Source organism: Canis lupus, chromosome 31, assembly GCF_003254725.2.
Source record: "Canis lupus dingo isolate Sandy chromosome 31, ASM325472v2, whole genome shotgun sequence".
Taxonomy (NCBI): Eukaryota; Metazoa; Chordata; class Mammalia; order Carnivora; family Canidae; genus Canis; species Canis lupus.
Window position 1 is genome coordinate 19,603,474 of NC_064273.1, and position 20,354 is coordinate 19,623,827.

A 20,354-nucleotide genomic window follows, 5' to 3' on the forward strand; every position below is an offset into this window, starting at 1 on the left:
TATGTAAAGGGCCATACTTAACTATGTTAATCTTGAAAGCCATACAGGTCTCCGTCACAACTACTCAGCTGTGCCACTATAATTCTGTAATGCCTAAGCAACCTTAGACAATGTGTGAACAAACAAGCATGGCTATATTTCAATATAACTGTATTTATGAAAGCAGGCGGCAAGGTAGATTTAGATGTTTAGGTACAGTTTGCCAATTCTGATACAGGCAGGAGATATAGATACAAAATGGGTAGGGATGTGTAATAGCCTGTGCACTCATAAAATACCCACCTTAACCTACATTAATCTTCTCTTCTGACCTGATTTTTCACATATGTAGGTTGCCAGATTAAATTATATTTAATTTGATAACTTAAGGATGAAAATAAGAAAGCCAAGGGAAAAACAGGAAAGGAAAGTCCACAAGGTTGACAGAAGAGCTTGAAAGAAAGCCATGCTGATCCCACAAACAAAAAATTAATTCAAACACTGTGTTGAAAAGATCAATACAAATGATAAGCTTTTAGTCATACTGATCTGAAACAAGAAGATACACATTACCAAGACAGAAATGATAAAAACTGGAGATTAAGAAAATGCAAAACCAACTACCACCATCTACAACAACAAAACTCTTGTCGGCAACCATAACTGGAGATGGTTGCATTAGTATTGTTATTCTGAGACATCTATAATTCAATGTGAAATAAAGCAAATGAATTTCTTGCTGTCATCTCCTTGTGAACAAGAATTATCAATGTGTATGAAATGTGACACCAAGGTAATATCAATTAAGTCATATAAAAATTCCACAATTTTGGACTGGAACAGAAATGGGAATATTAAGATGACCTCACTAGGCATTTTATCTGTATAATTTCTATACCTATAACTATTGATCCTATATCCTCTGAAAAGGCCAACGAAAAATGATCAGCCTAAATTGTGGTACAGCCCAATTAAAATAAAAATGGGTTCCTTGGATAAATATATAATTTCCTGTATAGGAAAGAAAATGTAGGAGATGAGCATGGACCATCTTGACATACCAGATAACAAGAAAACTATGAAGGGTCATGCCTTAAGGATTTAAGAACCAACATTCTGAGGTACTTATTTGTCATACACAGGACACTTTGGAATTTAGTACGGATAAGAGGTGTGATGGATTAAAACCCATCATAAATCCATGGGTTCATATTAATGTGAAAAATAATAATTGCCCAATTCCTGAGAAAAAACAGTGAACAATTCATTTTTGAAAGCTGAGTAAATGATAGAAAAGATCCAACAACCTTTCTGATACGAACTGTGCCATCGGGTGGCCAAACAGTGGATGAAAAGTAACATTCCTTTACAAAATTATTTTGCCTGAAGAATTAAAATAAAGTGATAGAATTAAATCACTATCATTTTTAACCTCTAATGGAAAATGGAATGAGAATTTATGTATAAATGGCTGACACAGAAAGAACAAAGCTAGATATTCCGTGCTTCCTATTAAAAGAATCCATTGTCATGGATAAAGACTGTCAAGTCTGTCTGAAACATTTTAAACTGCTTTCTGAGTTTGCAATCAACCCAATTTGGATTCAGGGAAATCTTCCAGGTCAAACTTCACAGCGTCTAAAATAGATAAATTGTAAAGAGTAGAAGTGAAAGGGATAGAGATCTAAACTGTAGAGTAAAAGACACAACAAGCTAAAAAGGGGTAAAAATTAATTCTGGTGCTAATGATACACACACGCTCAATAAATTAGAAAAATTTCAAAGAACCAATTTCTATGAATATCAGGATAATAATTAACTATCAGAAGGAAAAATGGAGCTGTGATTGGTTTGGGGAACAAAGAAGGGCTTATGGAATGGCCAAAAAAGTTATATTTCTTAACCTATGCAACCAATGCACATATGTTCAACACATAATAATTCACTAACCAAAAAGAGAGAATTCATTTGTCTGAATTAGCACAAAACTTCAGTCAAGTTTGAAATAAAAGTGGTTTTGTTGCATTTTCCGTTTGTCAAATAAACTCATTTAATCATGGCACTGATTTCCTAAGAATAAATATAGAATTATTGACTCGTTCATTTCCATTTTTGAAACCTCTCTTTCCTTGTTTTATCATGTTACTTCCTTTTCAGGGAACTAGGGGAAAAAAAACAATTGATCATATTCTATATCTTAGAACAGAATTTTTAGGGAATAGATGATTTTACCAATCAAACACTTGAACAGACTTAGAAATAACAATGCAAATCATCAACATAACTTTAGCATTCTTTCCTCTACTAAGGTTTCAAAACCAGAGGGGAAAATGAGGGTGGCTACAACATAAATTCTGTGATAATGATATGCCATTTTTGGCAAAGTAATTTGTATTGCTCATTAAGTCCCTAATATATGACTTTTATATCCAATTACTAACTGGTTAAGAAACAATCAATGAGAATATTTCCTACCTTTTAGCAGTCTTTCTCATTAAATATTTAATTGCTTAATAGAACTAAACATCACATGTTCTTCTCCACCTAAGTTCTGAAAGATGAAAGATGAAACAGAATCTCTCAGTGAAATGCCATCTCCTACATCCAAATTGATTTCCTTTTATTTTTCAATGATGTCTAATTCCTTTGATTAAATTTCTCTGACTAGCCTGTGGTGTTTTGTTTCAAATCTTGTAAGATTCTTAGGGAACCTTCCTAGAGAAGGCTCCTTTTGCATAGTCACCAATTTTTATGTGAAATTTGTGATTCTGAAACCACATCCCTTGACCCAGTATAAATCTTTGTTCCCACAGGTTAGTAAAATCTAATTTTAATCTGGTGCTGAAAATATTGAATGCTATAATAATAGTTACTCCTGCTCATTTGAAAAAATATTTAGAGAAAGAAAAACCATTTATATGAATTATGGTTAGCAAAGTTTATCTGTGAAGACCCAGACAGTTACTATTTTGTCTTTGCTAACTTAACATCCTTTGTCACACATACTCAGCTCTGGGGCTGTCATACAGAAGTTGCCCTAAATGCATGAGCAAATTTGTGGCTATGTTCCAGTAAAATTTTATTTACAAAAAACAGGTGGCTGGCTGGATTTCACATAGTATTTGGTAGAGAAGAAAAGCTCCCTCTTTTCTTGTATTTATTTATTAAGTCATTCAATAAATATTTATTATGTATCCATTGCATATTATCTTGGTAGTAGCCTAGCAATAAGCAGATGAACGAGTGAGCATATATCAAGTCAGGTGGCAATAGGCATTATGAAGACAATTGAAGAACACTAGAGAGATAATGCCAGGGTATGTTGAGGGGGAATATTTCATATGGTAGCAGTGTAGTAGAAGTGTGGACCACACTAATAAGTGATACACTGTAGAGACATCAAGGAAGAGTATGGTAACACTTATCTTACTGAAGGAAGCATCAAGCAAAGGAAACTGCATGTGAAATGGCAATAAAGTTAGAACAAGTATATTATGGTTAAGAAACAGCAGGACAGATTAATGTAGTTCAGAGTAGACAGAGAAAAGGAGAGAGTAGTGAAGCAGAATGTGCAGCCGTATACAGTGTGTGTTAAGGGAATGCCATTTGGGGTGGACATTGCATAGTACCTTCATGGCATTTGAAGAACTCTTGATTTCTATCTTGATAAAATAGAAGAACACTGGAACTTGTGAATAGTGAGGTGACGTGATGCAAATTTTGTTTTATGTGAATCACTCTGGTTGCTTTTTTGATAATAGATTGCAGAGAGGTGAGAATGGAGTCAGAGAGTAGTTTTAAGAGCTGTTGCAGGGGAAGGGTTGAGAACTGGACCCGGGTGGCCAGCTGGGCTCAGAGCGGAGCAGGGTCAGGATGGACAAGGACGTGCTGACTACCCTGAAGATCCTCATCATCGGTGAGAGTGGCATGGGCAAGTCCAGGCTTTCTCTGAATACGTAGTGTTCCACGCAGGAAGTTTCGTGACGCCCTAGGTCACATTCCTGGCCTACTTGGGTGCCCCACCACCCGTGTTTTTCGGAGTCAGCTTGTGAAAGAACCCTTTGGTCTTCTGACTACTGGAGTAATTCACTGTAGTCCAAGAGGTTGTGAGTTTAACCTGGGACCACCATTGACAATAAAGGCCTGCTCTTGAGGTTCACAGATGATACTTTCAATCCAGAACTTGCAGCAGCAATAGGTCAGGATATGGATGAACTCTCAGATTTTACACTTGAAGATTTAGAAATCACTACAGAATACAAGGACCAAACAAGTGGAGCTTACCAATCCCAAAGATTGAGTGCCTCAGAACTTCAAGATACAGGAGATCTTCTATCAATAAATCCATCATTTAATGATCTAATATATCAATTAGATTTAAATAAAGTTAGAGGGTGCAGAAAAGAAGAAAAAGAAGGTTCCTGCTGTGCTAGAAATCCTTAAGAAAAAAACAAAGAAATTTTGCAGTGTTGAAGATCAAGGATCTGAGAAAGAAGTTTGCCCAAAAGGTGCTTTGAAAGGCAAGGAGGAGGCTTATCTATGAAAAAGCTAGGCATCACCACAAGGAATAAAGGGGGGATGCACAGAACTGAGATTCAGATGGCTAGGATGACAAGAAAACCTGGCAACTTCTAGGTACTTGCAGAATCCAAATTGGCATTTGTTAACAGGATATCAATGGAGTGAGCCTGGAGGCTCAAAAGGTGTTGCAGCTTCTTTGCCTTTGCCAGATCTTCACTGGCACCTTTGTTAAGCTCGACAAGCTGCAGATAACATGCTAAGGATTGTGGAACCATATATAGCATGGGGGTGCCCAAACCTGAAGTTGGTGAATGAATTGATCTACAAGCATGGTTATGGCCAAATCAACAAGAAGCAAATTGCCCTGACAGAGAACAGCACATTTATTGCTCAATCTCTTGGTAAACATGGCATCATCAGCATGGAGGAACTGATTCACAAGATCTGTACTGTTGGAAAATGTTTCAAAGAAGCAAACAACTTTTTAGGGCCCTTCAAATGGTCTTTTCCATGAGGAGGCATGAAGAAAAAGACCACTCATTTTATAGGAGGTGGAGATGTTAACAACAGGGAAGACTAGATCAATAGGCTTATTAGAATGATGAACTAAGGTATCTACTAGGATTACTTTTGTAATCTGGTAAGTTAATAAATAACTATTTTCAAATTGAAAACAAAAATAAAGTGAGTTTCCTTTAGGCAGCATATAGCTGGATCTTGTTTTTATATCTAATCTGTTTATTTCCATTTTTAATGCAAGTGTTTAGAATATTTATATTTAATGGGATAATCTACCATCATGTTATCCATTTTCTAAAGATCTTGTCTTTACTTTGTTCCCCTATTTCCTCTTTCTGACATCTTTTTGATTATTTAAAAATTATTTCATCTCCCCTGACACATTAGCTATGTCTTTGTTGTATTGTAATAGTGGACAGTTCAGCATTTATATTATAGGTATCCTTAATGCAACACAGTCTACTGTCAGGTAATTATACCACTATTTGTGTAGTAAAAGAACCTTGTAACAGTATACAAGGTTTTATTTCTCCTTTCTTGGACTTAGTGCTATTATTGTCATGCATTTGACTTCTACATGTTTTATGCTCTGCCATATAGTATTATTTCTGCCTTAGACAGTTGATCATTTTTGAAAGTGATTTAAATAATATGCAAAATGTTTTTGTATGTTCCTACATAGCTACTATTTCTGGTACTCTTCAGTCTTTGCATAGACTGGGCTTTTCGCCTGATTTTGTTTTCCTTCTTGAAAAATTTCCTTCAGCATTTCAGGCAAGATGCGATGTGCAGATGATTAAGTCTTTCAGTTCTCTGTTATTAAAAATTCTTCTGTTTCTCCAGTTTTATTGAGATTAAATTGACATATAACGTTGTGTAAGCTTTAGGTATATACATTGTAATGCCTTGAGGCATGTATATATTGTGAAATGATTACCACAATAAAGTTAGCTAACACATCAAAAAAAAAAAAAAAAAAAAGATCTGTTGCAGCAATCTAAGTGAAATGTCATAGTGACCTGGACCAGGGCAACAGCCTGTGTAGGTGGTGAAAAACCATATAAGCACTGATATATATAAATAAATAAATAAATAAATAAATAAATAAATAATAAAATAATAAAATAATAAATAAAATAAAATAAAATAAAACAATGTGGTTTTCTGGAATAAGACCAGAAAACAATTACTATTGAACTTAAGCTTGAAAAGCATTTAAGTACATTATTATTAAATTTTCATGTATTATACTATACTTTTCATTTAATGATTTTTTAATTTATTTTGATACAGGTAAACATTCCCAAACCACAGAAAATAACTGACACAAAAATATAAGCATCCAAAAGTTTAATATATTTTATTGGATTTTTTTTTTTTTTTTTTTTTTTTTTTTTTTTTTGTGACAAAGCCTCTCTCTTTATTTGCCCTGGACCACAAGTTGAAAATATCAAGACAAAGCAAAAGCCAACATACCCTTAAGAACTTTCCTATTGTTCTTGTCTTGTTTTTTTTTTTTTTTTAATTTATTTTTTATTGGTGTTCAATTTACTAACATACAGAATAACCCCCAGTGCCCGTCACCCATTCACTCCCACCCCCCGCCCTCCTCCCCTTCTACCACCCCTAGTTCGTTTCCCAGAGTTAGCAGTCTTTACGTTCTGTCTCCCTTTCTGATATTTCCCACACATTTCTTCTCCCTTCTCTTATATCCACTTTCACTATTATTTATATTCCCCAAATGAATGAGAACATATAATGTTTGTTCTTCTCCGACTGACTTACTTCACTCAGCATAATACCCTCCAGTTCCATCCATGTTGAAGCAAATGGTGGGTATTTGTCATTTCTAATAGCTGAGTAATATTCCATTGTATACATAAACCACATCTTCTTTATCCATTCATCTTTCGTTGGACACCGAGGCTCCTTCCACAGTTTGGCTATCGTGGCCATTGCTGCAATAAAGAACTTATTAAACTCAACACCAAAGAAACAAACAATCCAATCATGAAATGGGCAAAAGACATGAAGAGAAATCTCACAGAGGAAGACATAGACATGGCCAACATGCACATGAGAAAATGCTCTGCATCACTTGCCATCAGGGAAATACAAATCAAAACCACAATGAGATACCACCTCACACCAGTGAGAATGGGGAAAATTAACAAGGCAGGAAACAACAAATGTTGGAGAGGATGTGGAGAAAAGGGAACCCTCTTACACTGTTGGTGGGAATGTGAACTGGTGCAGCCACTCTGGAAAACTGTGTGGAGGTTCCTCAAAGAATTAAAAATAGACCTGCCCTAGGACCCAGCAATTGCACTGCTGGGGATTTACCCCAAAGATACAGATGCAATGAAACGCCGGAACACCTGCACCTCGATGTTTATTTTATTGGATTTGCATCTGAAAAACTGTGGACACAATCTTGCCAAAACATGAGGAAAGGTGTCAAGTAAAAGTGTTTTCTATCTGAGAGATTGATTCAACAGAACAGAGGTTACAGAAATGTTTCTGGTTGATTCAGTGCCCTGACTGCATTGTTGGAAAAATTCAAGCCTGATTAATCCTTCTTTGGATATTTAACAAAATTGTTTCAATGATTAGGCTGGCATGTTTTCTGCATTATGATCATCTTTTGAAAAGCATGAAGAGCTATTGAGGAATGAGTGATGAAGTATTAATTTGAACTTTCTAAGCTGAGTGCTATTTCATAGATATATATCTGTAATAAATCTTAATGCAGTAGGTAAAGATTGCTTAAAATAAAATCTACAATGACGACAGCAACAAATAAATAAAATTTACAAAATTTAGAATTTCTTAAATGAATAATAATTTAACATTAACATTGGATCTACATGTATCTATTTCACATTCTGAACAAAATGATAAAGTAAATGTGTAGGAAGATTTTACTTCAATTGCAGGCAAGTCTCACAACACCACATGTGAAATAATTGCTTTTACTTTAAATTTCCTTAGAAAGAATGTCCACATTTTTGAATGTTAATGCATAGATAATGTTTCTCATCACATTCACCTAAGGAAATGTTGGTTTTACATGTAAATAGAAGAATATTTAGTAAAATGATCATACCAACTTTTAAAATGGCAATTTTAGTAGAATTTAAAGGATTTTTTCTTTTTAAAAATATTGATAGGATTATGATTGTTTCATAACACTTTATGCTCAGAATATGGGAATAAATATATTTCAATAAATATTACTCAACTAGAGGTTATTCAATTATTTCTGCAAAAGTTGTTTTTTATATTGTTTTACCTAAGGCCATGCAAAAATATCTGGGGAGGAAAGAACATTAAATATGTATCATCACAAATTACTGAGCTCTATATCATTGGTTTGCATAATGAGATGCTCTTAACTTTTTGAGTAATATGGTTGATAAGAAGCATTAGTTAATACTTTTGGCCTCAGAGACCTCAGAGGGAGAGTCACACCTAAAGCCCTAAACAATATTAGAGGGTATAGAACAAAGTAGGTAAAAGTAACTTGTGTTTCCAAAAGAAAACTAAGAAAGTGATTGATGTAGTTTAGATTTGTGGTTGGTTTCATCAAGGAGATACAACTTGAGGGGTGCCCAGGTAGCTCAGTGGGTTAAATGTCTGACTCTGGATTTCAGGTCAGGTCATGATCTCAGGGCTGTGGGGTCAAGCCCCTCATCAGGCTTCATACATGGTATGGAACCTGCTTAAAATTATTTCTCTCCGTCTCCCTCTGCCCTTCCCCTCCCACTGCCATCCCCTAGCTCACACATGCAAACATTCTTTCTTAAAAAAAAAAAAAAAAAAAAAGATTTGACCTGAACTGACATACTTTAAAGGAAACATTGAGGTGACTCTTTAGTTTCAGAGATTTACCATAAAAAACTGGAATTACATAAATGCAACTTGCCTAAAATGAGATCTACTCCACTGGATGCAGAATTACTTGTGATTCTCCCCAGATTTGTTGCTGAGATGATGGAAGAGGGGCTGGTGGGGGAGAGAAACACTGGAAGGTCAAGAGAATGGACAAGAGAGAGTCAGCTGAGAAGTGACTCCCATTCTCAGACAATTAGGAGGGACAGAATATTTTGAATCTTTGATTTTCTCAATTTGGTTAATTTCATTACTTTCTGAAAGCATTTATTTTATTCACAATTGAGAGTTTTTGTGAATTATATAACTATGAAGATTTATGACAACACTGACTCTAATTATATGCATTGTTTCTATATCTACAAGTTTTGGTAAACATCAATTTTTAGGAAAGAGAGAAGACAGAACCAAGGGATCATTATAAAGTAACCTCAGTGAGTAAACATTGCTAGCTTCTTGAGGTTAGAAAACAAAAAGTCTTCATTAATAATCAGTAACATCACTGTTTTCACTTATCCCTGAAAAATGACTGAATTGAGAGGTAATTCTACACAACTCGTCTCCTCAGCTGAAAAGTGGGAATTTAGTAGGAAGTCTACGGAGTTCATGAAATTCAAATTTTTAACCTGAGGAGAGAGTAAGTAAAGTCAGGTGGGTCTGTTGAGTAGAACAACTGAAAACCATTGAGGTCACGCATTAAGTGACTGAAGTTAAGCATAATAGATCATGTGGTAGAGAGACTTGTGCCCCCCTCCTCATGCCCCAAGATGTTTATGACCTTATGTCTGTCAAATATAATTTGCAAAAATGATTAAGGATCTTGAGATGAGGAGAATAGTCTAGACTATCCCACTGAGCCCAATGTAATCATTAAAGATCTTTATATGGAAAAGAGAGAAACAGGAAATTCAGAAAAGGAAAGAAACAGGAAATTCAGAAAAGGACGCCTGGGTGGCTCAGTGGTTGAGCATCTGCTTTTGGTTCAGGGCGTGATCCTAGAGTCCCACATCGGTCTTCCTGCGGGGAGCCTGCTTCTCCCTCTGCCTAAGTCTCTGCCTCTCTCTCTCTCTCTCTCTCATGAATAAATAAATAAAATCTTTAACAAAAAAAAAAAAAAAGAACGAAAGAAAGAAAAGGAGATGTGAAGACAGAGGCAGAGGTCAGAGGGATGTGATTGCTGGTAGAAAGGGGGCCTCCAGCCAAAGTTTGTGGGCAGCCTCTAAAAGCTGGAAACAGATCCAACCCTGAGACTCTGGTGGCAGCTTGAATCTACTAATATCTTGACTTTAGGATTCACTATGTGAGTCTAATATGTGAGACCCGCATTGAACTTCTGATGTCCAGGAACTACTATAGATAATAACTTTATGTACTTTGAAGCTACTTATATATACATATATGTATACACACACATATATAAATATATATTTACATACATACATATACATATATATTAAGATTTTATTTATTTGAAATAGAGCACATGAGAAGGGGAAGGGGCAGAGAGGGGGAGACAAGCAGGACCTCAGAATCATGACCTGAGCCAAAGGTAGATGCTTAGTTTACTGAGCCACCCAGGCACCCCCTAGTCACACTTTAAATACATGGTTGTCAAGGGTCATTTCTATCACAGCAGAAAGTTCTATCAGGCAGTGCTATGTGATTTATATATATATCAGACTTCGTAGCTTCAAACCACACACACACGTATTTTTTACAGCAGCAATAAGAAACCAATGCAATGCCATAGGAAACCTTGAATAGCATTTTGATATGTTCTACTGACAATACAGTTTGCGAGGGGATGAAACAAGTATTTTGCAGGATAGCACATAATAGAGTTCAGAGAGGAACTGTAGAAGTGTTTATTTTCCCTCAAAGGCCTCTAATCAGAGAAAAAATTAGGTAGTAAAAGGAAGGTCATACTGGTAACAAGTTCCAGAAGAGATAAAAGAGATCTCCTTCAAACTCTCATCTGCTTTTAGCTACCAAACTCTTCCCCTTCTCTTTTCATCCAAACTTCCAAAAAGAATTCTCTACATTTTTTTATCTATAATTGAATATTTTTGTTTGTTCATTTAACAGTCCTGGAATTTTACCTTTACATGTAGATTGCAGGTGAACTTGCACTGATTATCAATGATCTCCAGATTCCTTATAAGATTTCTTAACAGATAGATATCCATTGTTACTTTGCCCCCAAAATTAAAACATTAAAAAATATTTTCCTAATCTTAGTGAGAAATAACTGACATATATCACTGCATATACCTTGATGGCTTAATGTACATGTATTGTAAAATGATTGCCACAATGGGTTTGGCTAAAATCCATTTTATCATATAGATGTGACAAAAAAAATGATTTTCAATTTGTGATTAGAGTATTAGGATTTACTCTCTTACCTTCTTTCCTATATGTTAGACAGTGTTGGTAGCTCTGGTCATCATGTTGTGCCTTATACATCCCTATGACTTCTTTTTCTTACAACTGGAAGTTGTACCTTTTGACCACCTTCTCCAATTTCCCCTCTTCCACCCTTGCCTCCAGTGACCACAAGTCTGCTCTCAAAGAGAAACACAAAGGAATAATTTTTAAAACTCTCAAGTTTGCAAAAGGATCTTTTCCCATAAAATGTAGAACGTAATCATATATTGACCACCAAACTAAGTACTTGAGAGGTAGTGTGAAAGCAGCCAGTTACTGCATGATTTCATATGAAATATTTGAAGTATTTATTATATTGACTATGATTTCAAATGCATTGAAATATATTTCCTGAAGCTTTTGTAGATGCTATCATTCACCTTTATCCTCATATTTTCATTAAGTTCACAGACTTTAGGGAATAAAAAAACTTAACATACAGCAAAACCAGGTTTTCTATCCCCAATATTATAGTAAGGAGGATTTAAAACGTGAGAGAACAACTGGGAGAACATGTAATAGCACCTCTGCTGGGACTCATACTCTCTAATGATGAGCAGAGTTATTTGTATTAGAGCATCAAAAATTGAGCAAAAGCTAAAAACCAAGGGAAGAAGGTAGGAAGGTCCACATCTTTCTATCCCTCCTGAAACAGGTTTTCATATAGAGCTTTAAATATTCTATGTGTAGTATTGTGAATATTATATTAAGTGATATTTAAATAAGAGAAAACAACCTCTTTCCCCATATAAATTGTTAAATCATGTAAAATCTAGTAAACTTTTCAGAAGTTTGACACAGTTATTATATGGGTTATCCAAACATCTTAAAATATTATCCATTGCAACATTCAGGAAATGAATAGATATTGAATATTACATTATGAAGAAATGTATATATTTTTAGTATCCATATTAATAAAAATGACTTCTCAAATTATCAATGAAATATCTGACAATTATGATGTTATGAATATAATGAGTGATGTTTTGATAACACTAATGATACCATGGTATTTCCAACTAACATTTAAAACTATAATTACCGGGGATCCCTGGGTGGCTCAGCGATTTAGCGCCTGCTTTTGGCCCAGGGCGCGATCCTGGAGTCCCGGAATCAAGTCCCACGTCTGGGTCCCTTCATGGAGCCTGCTTCTCTCTCCTCTTGTGTCCCTGCCTCTCTCTCTCTCTCTCTCAATCTCAAATAAATAAATAAATAAATAAATAAATAAATAAATAAATAATCTATCTTTAAAAAAATAATAAAACTATAATTACCATGACATGTAGAAACAAAAATTGATAAATACATGGATTTTCATTATGCTTACATTTTTATATTATACATCCTTCTAGGGAACCCTGGGTGGTGCAGCGGGTTAGCGTCTGCCTTTGGCCCAGGGCGCGATCCTGGAGACCCGGGATCGAATCCCATGTCGGGCTCCTGGTGCGTGGAGCCTGCTTCTCCCTCTCCCTCTGCCCATGTCTCTGCCCCTCTCTCTCTCTCTCTCTGTATGACTATCATAAATAAATAAAAATTTAAAAAAAAATTATACATCCTTCTAGTTTACTTTTATTTTGCATTTAAATAATGTTGCAAAAGGGACATTATAATGCACAAATATTTTTAATTTTCTTCCAATACTAGCAATACAAATGATATTAGATTGTATTCTCATTTTCTTTTAAATCAGGCATATAAGAAAGCAGAATGAAGAGCAATTTTGAGCTCTTCATTTTCATAGTGAAGCCACAAGTTTTCATCACTCCCAAGATATTTTGGTGACTGGTAGTAAAATTGCCAGGAAGCACTTTATTAATACGTCTGATTACTTTTGAAGTTTATTTCTGTTCTTTCTTCTTCCTTCCTTCCTTCCTTCCTCTCTTTTCCCCTCTCTTCTTTCCTTCTTTCCCTTGTGTTTATTGCATTAGATCCATTTTCTATCATAACATTGTTAGTTGAGCATGTCAAAATGATTAGAAAAGACAGCTTATTTGCACTGGTTACTGTTTTTAAATTTTTTTTTAAAATTTTTTATTTATTTATGATAGTCATCACACAGAGAGAGAGAGAGAGAGAGGCAGAGACATAGGCAGAGGGAGAAGCAGGCTCCATGCACCGGGAGCCTGACGTGGGATTCGATCCCGGGTCTCCAGGATCACGCCCTGGGCCAAAGGCAGGCGCCAAACCGCTGCGCCACCCAGGGATCCCCTGGTTACTGTTTTTAAAAAATATTTTATTTATTTATTTGAGAATGAGAGTGAGAGAGATCACAAAGGAAAGGGAGAAGCAGACTCCCTGCTGAGCAAGAAGCCTGATGTGGAGCTAGATCCCAGGACCCCTGTATCATACCTGATCAGAAGGCAGCTGCTTAACCAACTGGCCACCCAGGTGCCCCTGCATGAGTTACTGCTTATATTCACAGTCACAGGTTGCACTGAAGAACATCCTCTAGTTAATTTAAGAAGTCAGTAGTAAATAAACATGATTAAAGACAACATACACAAATGAAATGCAAAATGAGCACAATTTCTATTATTTGGCCACATTCTTATCTGTGATTTGTTTTCACTCTTGTTTTCTAAGTGTCATGTGTGTTCCAGATGAAAATTATAAAAGAAACAAGTAACTGATAATTAGGCAGGAAAAAAGAGAGGAAAAACCAGAAAAATAAATATAAGTGTTCCCTTCATACACATCCTACTTGTCAGCAAGCTAAGTATATTACATTCTCTCAACAGTCCTGTTGAATTTTGTAGATTGCTTATAATAACTGAACTTCTTGCAAAATGCTTTAAAGAAGCCTCTTCAGGTTTGAGCACTTTACCCAGTAGGCTGCTTTGACAGTGCCAATTAAAGATACTAGAAAAAAAGACGATGAGAATTTGCCTCAAAAAATAAAACAAAAATCACAGAACATGCTATTAATATGGGTTAAAAGAGGGGAACAGATAACTTTTGAATCTTTTTCTGTACAGTTTGAATTTTCTGTATAGTCTTTGAAAATATTCTTGAGACTCAATAGAATTAGAGCAAAGGAAATAAAAGAATGTGTAACACATACACACAGCTAAAAAAGATAGGCAAAACTAACACAAATAAGGAAATAACTATGATAATACTTTTAAAACATTTATATATTCTTGAAATTTATGTACATCATACAAATGCAGTATGATTTTCAACCATTTAATCAACTTGCAATCATTAATATTGTTCCTATAAACATTCATAGGGTAAGAAAAGTATCTATTAGAAGAGATGCATTCCCAGAATAAAACTGAAAAAGTACACAAAACAGAAATTATAGGATTGTTACTTATAAAAGAAAAAACACATAAGTAAAATATATACTTCTTATCACTCTGATTAGGGAATACTACTACTACTTGTTTATATCTGGGCTTACAATAGAGCAATGTAAGAGATAACTGCATACCTCTGTGGCTAAAGAGCAATTTATAAATATTACTTTTACATTACAGTCTTACTTTGGAAATATTTTATAATATACATTTACAATGTTAATGTATTTTTTAAAGATTTTTATATATTTATTTTAGAGTATGCACACAAGCTTGGAGAATGGGGAGGCAAAAGGAGAGAATCTTCAAGCAAACTCCCCCAAGACCCATAAGATATGACCTGAGCCACCCAGGTGCCCCATAGAATGTTAATGTATTGAGACAATTTGTATCCCCACCAAAATACTTGAAAACTGGAAGTATTTTTATATCACAGTCTCAGCTGTAGGGTCAAATAAATTTGGTCTTTTTAACAACGTCGAGGGTACAGTTGGTGGAGAAACAATTTGCTCTCTATACTCAATAGTGTAGATCATGCAGCTGTGGTATTCTTTTATCATGTTCTGTTTCCCAAGAAATGCACCCATTTATGGTGATAATATAGACAACAAAGAGTAATAACAGCTCAAATTAAGGAAAAATGAGGTCTTGTCTAATATATAAGATATCTCTAATGAAATAAAGTTTTCTGATATTCAAGATGATTCATTTGATAACTATATTAACAAAACAATTAGCTTAAAGGGAAGAATTGAGAAAATATATTTTGAAAGGTTACACAAAAAGCCTGAAAAATGAATGACTTTATGGAAATATTGAGAAAGACTAAAGAATATAGAAAAAGAAGTAATAGAGTAATGAATTAAAATTACTTTTCTGTTTTTTACACTCTTTTATACTTGGAATTTTAATACTTGGGATTTTAAACAAACATGTATATGTTTAAATTTAAATTCAAAAGTATGACTTAGTTCTTCCATTTCCCAAAACAAAAAAACTAAAAATATTACTTAGAATGTATATTAAATATTATTGAAAATATCAATTTAAATATGTATGTGTATTACTTGATTTGGGTAAAGAGAAAATCACTATGTCCTCAATAAGGAATGTTACAAGGAAAGCAAATCTCATCAAATTAATACAATATCAATCAAAATGCCAATTGAATTTTTTGGAACTTAATAATTCTAAATTCCATGACAGATCAAAGAATCAGAATAGTCAAAACACATTAAAACAAAACTGAAGAAAGCTATGAAGGAGGTTCAGGGGTTTCCATTATCACTCACTGAATGTATCTTAAAGTTGCATTACAAAAATAAATAAACAATGTGGAATTGGAAGATCCATGTAACAGAATTTTGTACATTTTAGTAAACTGCTGATACTTATTGAGTGTTTACTATGTATTCCAGATTAAATATAGTATATAATGGTTAGTACCCTTAGGGGAGATACTATGATTATTTCAGTTTTACAGTTGAGTAAACCGAAGTTCACTGAACTTCATATCTTGCCCAAGATCAATGTCATACCACTAACTAGCAACAAAAAAGAGATTTGATACAGGCCTTCAAAGAAATGGCATTGTCCAGGAACGTCCTCCCTACTTGATCTCATGGTAAACACATATTCATTTTTGAACCTTTTTTCAGAATCAGTAAACATTTTCTTTTCAAATACGATGTAGTTAGTCTTTAGAGTCGTTTGTATTTTTTAATTTTTAAGCCACATTTTATTTGAAGTCTGGTTCTTAAGTCTCATAACTCGCATTATTTGAATGTTGCAATTCTCCCTCAACTCTGGCATTTAAAAATAATTTTTGCCTGACAGCAACTTACAAGTTTCATATGAACAAAGTGAGACTATCAAATTTATGGGTCCTAGTATGAGACCATTATTTTACTAAACGTATAAAGCTTTAAGAAAAGATTTCTAGGGACAACATCAATCATAATTCAAATTTGCTAATTACAACTCAATATCCCCAGAAATATCACTGATATCTGGAATTACTTTAGGTAGCTCCAATGTTGTAAATCTATAGATTTAAAAGTAAAATTATTCACTGTAAAATTACTCAGAATGCTTAGGATCAGGACAAAGCAGATTAGATGTTTTAAGAGATTGTTTAATGGGGTGGTGGAAGTGAAATGGTTTGTTAATCTCACTCCAAAAATCAAAATTTATGTACTTTTCAACAAATGGCAAAATTACTGCTGAAGATTTGACTTTTCAATTTTTGTTTTCACCTGTCATCAAAAATGCCTTTACCTCATGCTAAGGTTACAAATGAATAGGTCCCAGCCTATTTTGTATCTTTTCATTATAACTACTGATGCCTTTCTGAAGATATATCATGATTCCTGTCAACATATATATGAACCACTCCCATCTCATTTGTAAACTATTTCTAGCTCAAATGGCTAAGCATATTAAATTATCTTGAACTGAAAAAAAAATTATCTTGAACTGTAAGTTCTGTTTTAGGTATAAGGATTTTCTGATCTTTCTAAGGCTTAAGCATACTCATTTTTGTTTATACTCTTTACTGGGAATAATCTGAGTAGTAAGGTATAAGCTTAAGATAATAAATGTAAATAATTCATGTCAGTGTAAGTGAAAGATGAAATTTATACTATTTGACCAAACACAGCTTGATAAACATGAAATGTAATAGTTAATAATAAGTATCCTGAAATATTGGTGCTTTAATCATTCTTAATTTTGATGTGATATGGACTTATATAAAACTTCTTAGTCACTTCTAGTTTTCTTTTGTGCAGACCTTTTAAAAATGTTTTAATTTCTACTTTACTTTTCAAATAATTATCCTCATATTATTACAAATTTTTAAAATCGTAATGTCTACAAAATCACTAAATACCTACTTCATGCACGTGAAACTTATAATGTGCTGCTGCTAGTTCTCATTAACTAGGGATTTGATCATTATGTGTTGAAAATTTTGAAGATTAATTACATAGATACATCTCATTTTGTAAGATTATCTTCTCTTTATCCATCATCAATCTTTTCTAATTATATATACACTTGAATATGGAGAGAAAGAAAAGTATTTCAAATGTATTTATCAATTGCTGGAGGGCAGATGGAGAATATACGATGTTCAAGTGATCTTTTTATCCATTTATATTTTACTTCTTTATTTTGTTAAATGAATTATATAACCTATCTGAAAAAGTGTTTTTCCATGATCTGAAATTTATTTGACCTAACCTCTTCCCTCTTGCTATACCTTTATGTTATGCAAGCTAGTTCTGTAATAAACACACAAATCTGAAGATATATTGATTTATGAAAGCTTGAATATCTATATTCTGTTTGTGGAATATCATATATTATTTGGTTCCCTGACTTCAGCCAATTCAAAAATTAACAGAAATAGCATGTAAAGAGAGTTGATTTTTAATGTGATAAGTGATTAATTACTTTAAAAGCTATATTAATAACAAATGAGTCCAATTTGGTTGAAGGGCATCATCATGGAAAAGTAGGGATGGGAAGTAAACAAATTTCAGCTCTACAACCAGGAATTCTAAATGACCATAGCTCTAACTGGACACAGGTGGCTGTTTTCTCAGGAGAGCACTTCATAATAGGTTTTAAATGAGGAAATGGGAATCATCAGTTTTAGATACTTTTGAAATCTCACAAGTGTGAAAGCCTTCATACATCATAACTGAAATAATGGGAAGTGATTAATAAACGTCATTGACATAAATGAGCTGCCAGATGTATCCAATCCTCAAGTGAGTAAGAGAAAAAAATGCAAAAGAACCTCATAAAATGTGTCATAACAGTTTGTGACAACTTATGTTAAACCATAGAGATGATTCCTGTCTCCCAAATAATGTAATTTTAGAAAGCTAAGTTATTTATTTATAAGAATAAATTCAAGTTCCATATTTTAGCATTTGAAAGATTGCATTTTTCTTCTATCTCAAAGCATAATTATAAACAAACCCAAACGCAAATTATGCATAAAATATAATGAGTCCCTCAATCATATTAACAAAGAGGGGAATATATATTGTACTTCAGTGAAAGTAAGAGATATAAAAGAAAAAAATAGTCCTTGATATGTTTACTACAAAAACAATTTCAAATAGTTAATTTCTTAGATTTTAATTTTAAAGCTAAATATTAATTTAATTAATTTATGCTGTGATGCATGTTATTGGGTGGTCATTTTAAAGTTAAATTTTGGAAAGTCATGTGAAAATAGCAAGTTTTACCTCTCTTGTAAGAAAACCAATTGTAAGATTGTAAGAAAACTAATCTCTGCAAAGATTCAACATTTTAATATATCTTATAAAGAATATTTTTTTTTCAATTTTAATGCAAACTCTGTAGTCCAATCACATTAAAACAATAATGAAATCATATTTGGTAAGTATGATGATTCAGCCATTTTCCTATCAGGTAAATTTTGGTGTCATGTCAAACAATGTGTCTCTCAGAGGTTCTCAATGTCAAAACAGATTCCGCTATCTTTAAGTATTCACCAAAGGCTTTATTTTATTTTATTTTTTTAATTAGTGGGAATAGATTTTTTAACTATGCTATATCCCACCCCTAAATTTTTTGGATTATTGGGAAGTGATCCAGGCCTTGGGTTACTTTATATGCTCTATAGTTTATTTAACATGTAATGAGTGTGAAATGCACTCTGTTACTTGGTACTAATCGATATTTCTTTGCTTAGAACAATAATGTATATCCATTCATTATATGTGTGTGTGTGTGATTGTATTTTAGGATATACCAAATACAAAGCACTGTGTACCATAAGTAACATAAAGTTGAATAAAACGCTGGCTTCTTCAACTAAAAGCTTTAAAACTAGTGGAATCTCTTTGGTCATTTTATCTTTTCTTAGTGTTAAATATGGTTAACCCTAAAATATTTTTTTCAAAATAAAACTGGCTCGTTAATGTCCGTTTACTACTTTACTCATGAGTGTTTCACTTATGTAATGTCAGTGCCCTGAACTCAATATGCATTAAGTGAAACTAACCATCATCTTTCCTAAAATATTTCTTCTGATATTACTATCTCCTTCAACAAAGGGCTAATCTCTTCTTCAGCTACCTCTATTGTGCTGTCTGGAATAGCTTGTGATTGCTGAACGTGGAGGAGACATCTTGAATAATGAGTTGGCCTTGGGAACAGAAACAAAGCACTAAGCAAGAATGTAGAAGAAATCTATAGTTTTTGTATTTTTTCAGCAACATGCCACCACTTTCTGATTTTTATAAATATATCATGTAAAAAACGCTATTTTCCCAATGTCGTTTCATGCTTTGTGTCACTCATATTTAAGCATAATTTTAACTAATATGTATTCGCTATCCCTTCCTTTTCCATTCTAGTAGCAAGTCCTTACTTATCTACAAGTAATCCTAATGCTTAACTAGCCTACTCATTTTTAGAGTATATGTTAGCATTCATTTGTTCAAATGCATATTTAATGTTTTCCTGTCAGTTTATTACGTGACAAGCAAAAGAAAAGTGAAAAGTTCTTTCATCATGGATCTTTTTTTTTTTTTTTTTTTTTTCATCATGGATCTTTGATTTCAGTTGGGGATGATAGAAAATAAATAATAAGATTTACTGTATGTCAAATAATGAAATATAGAATACAGTTTTTTCTTTGTAAGACTGTATGATATGAAAAATTGCATA

At 33.6% G+C, this 20,354-nt stretch overlaps 1 long non-coding RNA gene across 2 annotated transcripts in view; it reads left to right on the forward strand.

Moving 5' to 3' along the window:
- LOC112661646 (uncharacterized) overlaps nucleotides 1–19,949 on the forward strand; it is a 52,997-nt gene extending 33,048 nt beyond the window's left edge. Inside the window, exon 5 of one of the 2 annotated variants that reach the window (XR_007407617.1) lies at nucleotides 19,739–19,949. This is a non-coding gene — a long non-coding RNA (uncharacterized LOC112661646). The remainder of the gene's footprint in view (nucleotides 1–19,738) is intronic. The other variant, XR_007407618.1, reaches the window with a different exon arrangement.
- Nucleotides 19,950–20,354: the final 405 nt, after the last annotated feature.